At 38.7% G+C, this 7,223-nt stretch overlaps 1 non-coding gene across 1 annotated transcript; it reads right to left on the bottom strand.

The window, feature by feature from the left end:
* Positions 1-6,887: 6,887 nt before the first annotated feature.
* On the bottom strand, positions 6,888-6,960 carry Trnar-ccu (transfer RNA arginine (anticodon CCU)). Its single transcript has one exon. It is a non-coding gene; the product is annotated as a tRNA-Arg (tRNA).
* Between the last annotated feature and the right edge of the window lie 263 nt (positions 6,961-7,223).

Raw genomic sequence — 7,223 nt, 5'->3', positions numbered from 1 at the left:
CATGACATTTCTTACTTTTACGAAATTATTTTTAGCCCTGATTTGCACTTTACGACAGAATCACTGAGAACAGACTACACTTCCATTACAAACTCTTTCCACCTGCACTGCACGATATTTGTTTGTTCAGTAAACTGAAGACGCCCTGAAGGAACCATAGGTATTCCGCTGGAGGATTATTCAAGAAAAGCCTAATTGTAACGGGGACGTTATTTTCAGACATGAAAAAATAGTTAAGAGCCTCATAAGTTTCTAAAATTCTTTCAATTGCATGCATAGTTTTTAGGTATCATCTCTGACTATGAGAAAGTATTGTCTTGTTTTCATTTCCAACAAAATTCAACGAAGTTCTGTCGTCTCGAAGTATAAACTGAAAAATGAGAGAATATTTTCTGGACAAAAATTTCCATATCCATGTTTACAATGTCTGAAGCAGTTCTGCAAGGAATATGTATAATATTGGCATGAACACCCACTTCCTCAAATGCTGTCCCCCAGTTATTTCTTCAATTTACTGAAGACATTGCTGGAACCAGATGTTCTAGACCGTCAGAGTTGACGTTGGTGTTATCATCGCCAAACGGAACACACTTTTGTGAAATTGCTTTTCTGAAGCGCTTCCATTAAGTACTTGCCTACAGCGTCTGACTTCGAAGCCCAAAAACAGGACGGCCGGAGTGGCCGTGCGGTTCTAGGTACTTGTCTGGAACCGAGCGACCGCTACGGTCGCAGGTTCGAATCCTGCCTTGGGCATGGATGTTAGTGATGTCCTTAGGTTTAATTAGTTCTAAGTTCTAGGCGACTGATGACCTCAGAAGTTAAGTCGCATAGTGCTCAGGGCCATTTGAACCCAAAAACAATTTTATTTGTTTTATAAATTTGCAACCAGGGGTTGAAATATAGCATTAAAACCGGGTGATTAGGTAACGCTATATCTATTTATTCAGAATGGTTGTCTTGTTTCGTTTCGCTTTGGCCGCGGTTGCTTGGTTGGTTGGTTTGGGGAAGGAAACCGAACAGCGAGGCCATCGGTCGCATCGGATTAGGATGGGGAAGGAAATGCCCCGTGCCCGTTCAAAGGAACCATCCTGGCATTTGCCTGAAGCAATTTAGGCAAATCACGGAAAACCTAAATCAGTATGCCCTTTGTTCACGAAGAGCAAGAACTTCTCGTACAATTTTGTTGTTATTCAGAGAGCACGAACAGGATGAAGTTGAAACTGGAGCTTGCTTAAGAGGTAACATAAATATAAAAACACTGACAGCAAACAGCTGATGCTGTGGGCGCAGAACTCCTTGGGAAGTTCGTAGTAACAATAACGATACACTGGACTCCAGCTGGTTATTTTGAGTAATTTATGACATAGTTATAAGTATTATTACAGTTTTTTAACTTTGAAACATGCTGAGGTAATAAGAATTGGACGTTTAGAACATACCCACTCAGCAGCTATACTCTTCGTTTCGTATAATCCAGTACACCCTCAAACAATTACATCAAAAGTTACGGAAATCAATAGTGCTGCTATAACAGTACCATAATGGCTGCTCAAAATAGACATGTTCTTGAATGAGATTTTCATTCTGCAGCGGAGTGTGCGCTGATATGAAACTTCCTGGCAGATTAAAACTGTTTGCCCGGTCGACAGCCGAACTCGGGATCTTTGCCTTTCGCGGGAAAGTGCTCTACCATCTGAGCTACCGAAGCACGACTCACGCCCAGTACTCATAGCTTTACTTCTGCCAGTATCTCGTCTCCTACCTTCCAAACTTTACAGAAGCTCTCCTGCGAACCTTGCAGAACTAGCACTCCTGAAACAAAGGATATAGAGGAGACATTTCGAAAGCTTCTATTCTCTTCTTGTCCAAACTATTTATCGTCCATGTTTCACTTCCATACATGGCTACACTCCATACAAATACTTTCAGAAACGACTTCCTGACACTTAAATCTAAACTCGATGCTAACAAATTGATCTTCTTCAGAAACGACTTCCTTGCCATTGCTAGTCTACATTTTATATCCTCTCTACTTCGACCATCATCAGTTATTTTGCTCCCTAAATAGGAAAACTACTTTAAGTGTCTAATTCCCTCAGCATCACCCGATTTAATTTGACTACATTACATTATCCTCGTTTTGCTTTTGTTGATGTTCATCTTATATGCTCCTCTCAAGACACTTCCCATTCCATTCAACTGTTCTTCCAAGTCCTTTGCAGTCTCTGACAGAATTACAATGTCATCGGCGAACCTCAAAGTTTTTATTTCTTCTCCATGGATTTTAATACCTACTCCGAATTTTATAACTGCCATCTGGTTTCTGTACAAATTGCAAATAGCCTTTCGCTCCCTGTATTTTACCCCTGTCACCTTTAGAATTTGAAAGAGAGTATTCCAATCAACATTGTCAAAAGCTTTCTCTAAGTCTACAAATGCTAGAAACGTAGGTTTGCCTTTCCTTAATCTTACTTCTAAGATAAGTCGTAAGGTCAGTATTGCCTTACGTGTTCCAGTATTTCTACGAAATCCAAACTGCTCTTCCCCGAGGTCACCTTCTACTAGTTTTTCCATTCGTCTGTAAAGAATTCGTGTTAGTATTTTGCAGCTGTGACTTATTAAACTGATAGTTCGGTAATCTGTCAACACCTGCTTTTTTTTGGTATTGGAATTATTATATTCTTCTTGAAGTCTGAGGGTATTTCGCTTGTTTCATACATCTTGCTCACCAGCTGGTAGAGTTTTGTCATGACTGGCTCTCCCAAGGCCGTCAGTAGTTCTAAGGGAATGTTGTCTACTCCCGGGGCCTTGTTTCGACTCAGGTCTTCAACTGCTCTGTCAAACTCTTCACACAGTATCGTATCTCCCATCTCATCATCTACATCCTCTTCCCTTTCCATAATATTGTCCGCAAGTACATCGCCCTTGTATAGGTCCTCTATATACTCCTTCCACCTTTCTGCTTTCCCTTATTTGCTTAAAACTGGGTTTCCATCTCAGCTCTTGATGTTCATAAAAGTGGTTCTCTTATCTCCAAAGGTCTCTTTAATTTTCCTGTAGGCAGTATCTATCTTACCCCTAGTGAGATAAGCCTCTACATCCTTACATTTGTCCTCTAGCCATCCCTGCTTAGCCATTTTGCGCTTCCTGTCGATCTCATTTTTGAGACGTTTGTATTCCTTTTTGCCTGCTCCAGTTATTGCATTTTTATATTTTCTCCTTTCATCAATTAAATTCAATATTTCTTCTGTTACCCAAGGATTTCTACTGGCCCTCGTCTTTTTACCTACTTGATCCTCTGCTGCCTGCACTACTTCATCCCTCAAAGCTACCCATTCTTCTTCTACTGTATTTCTTTCCCCCATTCCTGTCAATTGTTCCCTTATGCTCTCCCTGAAACTCTGTACAACCTCTGGTTCTTTCAGTTTATCCAGGTCCCATCTCCTTAAATTCCCACCTTTTTGCAGTTTCTTCAGTTTTAATGTACAGGTCATAACCAATAGATTGTGGTGAGAGTCCAATAGATTGTGGTCAGAGTCCACATCTGCCCCTGGAAATGTCTTACACTTTAAAATCTGGTTCCTAAATCTCTGTCTTACCATTATATAATCCATCTGATACCTTTTAGTATCTCCAGGGTTCTTCCATGTATATAATCTCCTTTTATGATTCTGAAACCAAGTGTTAGCTATGATTAAGTTGTGCTCTGCGCAAAATTCTACCAGCTGGCTTTCTCTTTCATTTCTTACCCCCATTCCATATTCACCTACTACGTTTCCTTTTCTCTCTTTTCCTACACTCGAATTCGAGTCACCCATGACTATTAAATTTTCACCTCCCTTCACTATCTGAATAATTTCTTTTATTTCATCATATATTTCTTCAATTTCTTCGTCATCTGCAGAGCTAGTTGGTTTATAAACTTGTACTACTGTAGTAGGTGTGGGCTTCGTATCTATCTTGGTCACAATAATGCGTTCACTATGCTGTTTTAGTAGCTTACCCGCATTCCTATTTTCCTACTCATTATTAAACCTACTCCTGCATTACCCCTATTTGATTTTGTGTTTGTAACCCTGTAGTCACCTGACCAAAAGTCTTGTTCCTCCTGCCACCGAAATTCACTATTTCCCACTATATCTAACTTTAACCTATCCATTTCCCTTTTTAAATTTTCTAACCTACCTGCCCGATTAAGGGATCTGACATTCCACGCTCCGATCCGTAGAACACCAGTTTTCTCTCTCCTGATAACGACATCCTCTTGAGTAGTCCCCGCCCGGAGATCCGAATGGGGGACTATTTTACCTCTGGAATATTTTACCCAAGAGGACGCCATCATCATTTAATCATACAGTAAAGCTGCATGCCCTCGGGAAAAATTACGGCCGTAGTTTCCCCTTGCTTTCAGTCGTTCGCAGTACCAGCACAGCAAGGCCGTTTTGGTTATTGTTACAAGGTCAGATCAGTCAATCATCCAGGCTGCTGCCCCTCTTCAGGATCCACACGTTTGTCTGGCCTCTCGACAGATACTCCTCCGTTGTGGTTGCACCTACGGTACGGCTATCTGTATCACAGAGACACGCAAGCCTCCCCACCAACGGCAAGGTACATGGTTCATGGGGGACTTGACATATTAAGTTATGATTTAAACAGTCACCTTATGTTTAATTCAGTTATAAATAATTATTGGAAAAAGGGAATCACAACTTAACAAAAATTTTGTCCAGGATCTTATAGTTTCTCTGTGCTATAGTTATTTTTTAGACCTGTACGTAATTCATAAGTGAAGCAATACTTTTTGCCTATAGGTTTTGCAGTACCTGGTCTCATCTGAAGCTGATCTCCAGGCTAGATATTTAATGGATGAGACGGCACTGCACATTGCTTCTCGCTCTTAGTCCCTGGAAACTTTTAAATTTCTGCAGCAGTCAGGTATTCCAGTTGACTCTCAGGACCTCCAAGGAAAAACTGTTCTTCATAATGCTGCTGAACTTGGGGATGCCCAAATGGTGAAATATCTACTAGATCAGAAATGTCTCCCTGTTGACTGCAGAGACAAGTATGGTCAGACTCCATTAATGTTAACAGCAGAGTTTCCAAGAAGTGAGGTGTGTATGTTGATGATACTATTATTGCTGAAGATCACTTCTCATAGGGAATGAACAATATATATTAACAGCTGCTTTGTATCTGCTAACTTATAGTACTAACTACAGCAGGCTTCAGTGATTTTTTTGTCTTTTCCAAGGGCTGAGGCTTTAGATTTTCACATTAAGTTTCGGTGATGCAAGGTTTTACATTTTTAAAAATGTGTTTGTTTCCCTGAAAAGTGAAGAAACAGCTAAGTAGGCCCACACTGTTAAAACATCAAGCAAGTTAAAGTAATAACAATGACAATATATATATTTACAACACATGTGCTAGAACTCTCTCATTGACACCACGGTTATACAAATTCATATTGCAGAAACTTGTGAGTTGAATAAGGTAACATGTATATATACACACAGTATTGCTATGATAATATGATTGTGAATTGCATCTGTAACAAAGTAAATTACTCAAAACACTTAAAATATTGCTGGCTTGCGCAGTTACCATATTAAATGAATTGAAAACATTCATTGATTCACTATCCAATTTATAATAGCATATACTGCTTCTTATTTATGCTATTGCTATATCTTTATATCCTCCAGCAAATTTATTCAGTGGGCTTTGTTTAAATGATGGAAGAACTTGAGAAAAAATTTGATGAATGTGAATGAATCATTTATATAGTGTATATTATAAGAAACTAGTGTGGATTTTTGATGCCATGTTTGATGCATGCATCAATGTTTTCCATTGTGTTTGATTTGAAGGTCTCTGTTTGTTTGTGCTTCCAATAAAGGGAAATCTCCTGCATTTATTCATTTCTGTCTATCTTATGGATGTTGCTTAAGGTCCTTATATGTTCTGTAGGTACGTTGATAATTCTTTCTTTTAATGTTTTATACCTCCTGTAGTAGCCCTATAAGCTGCTCATAATATTTTATTGTATTGGTTTCCTTTATAAATATAAACTATTAGTTAGGCTTGCTGCTCCAGTCTTGCGTTAAAAGTTTTTCCTGTTTATTCCGTTTATATTTATTTACTGTTCAACGTTTTACTTTTTATATTGCATTATGACCACACTCTCAAAGCCATTGTTTACTGAACATTTCTGATTCAGTCTAGATGTGTGACTTCTTTTCCAATGTCGTTTACAAACATTGTAACTTGTTTGGCGACAGTAGTCAGTGAATGTCTGAAGATGGCCTTGTAACCCGAAAAACCGATTAACACAGCGCTTTCCATTTATTATAATGTTGTTTTACTAAGAAGTGAGGGAAAGATTCAGTTGACATTTTACTCCAAGACAAACACAGTTTATTTCTCCGCAGAAAGAAGGCACATCTTGATGTAGTTAAATAATGCCATTCCTTGCACGAAACAGTATATTTTATAATCTTTCATGGCATTCCATACTACATCCAATAGTTGCAAAAAGGTGAGCAGTTTTATTTTAATGCTTACCAAACAGAGAAAAAACTTAAACCAGCATTGAAAATTCCCTTGCATCGCACCTATAAAACATGTATTGCAACGAGCAATCAATAAATATCACATCAACGAAACGTTGTGTTACAATTATTTGCATTAACCGAAAAAACTCGTGAAATTGTCAAACAAATCGAAGGCGAACAGAAATTTTTAGAAGGGTAAATAACTTTCAATTTCTGTTTCTGTATAACAATGTTTTGTAAGCATATGATACGAATAAATCATTTGTAATTAAAATTTGATAAACATTAATACGAAACTCACTAAACTGCAAAATTTCAAAGAATAAAAATATTGTGTACCCCTGGTGGGACTCGAACCCACAATCCCCGGTTTAGGAGACCGATGCCTTATCCATTAGGCCACAGGGGCTCACAAGACATTACGCTCCTAGTTACTGTATATCTACTGCAAGTTAAAAATTAATCCGTAAAAAAAAGATTTATGCAGCAACAAGCATGTATTATTGTTTCGGAACGCGTCATTACTAGTGTATGGATACCGGATGGGATGTCTTACGCTTTTCGTATCTTCCAGGTGTGGTATACTGAAAACTTCGGCCTCACTCATTCGACACCGTTACATGACCTAATAGTAATCTAAGTACCGTATACTACGTTGCCAGGACGAGAGGA

The sequence above is a fragment of the Schistocerca gregaria genome, chromosome 1 (genome assembly GCF_023897955.1).
Source record: "Schistocerca gregaria isolate iqSchGreg1 chromosome 1, iqSchGreg1.2, whole genome shotgun sequence".
Lineage (NCBI taxonomy): Eukaryota > Metazoa > Arthropoda > Insecta > Orthoptera > Acrididae > Schistocerca > Schistocerca gregaria.
This window is presented reverse-complemented; position numbering and strand designations above follow the sequence as displayed.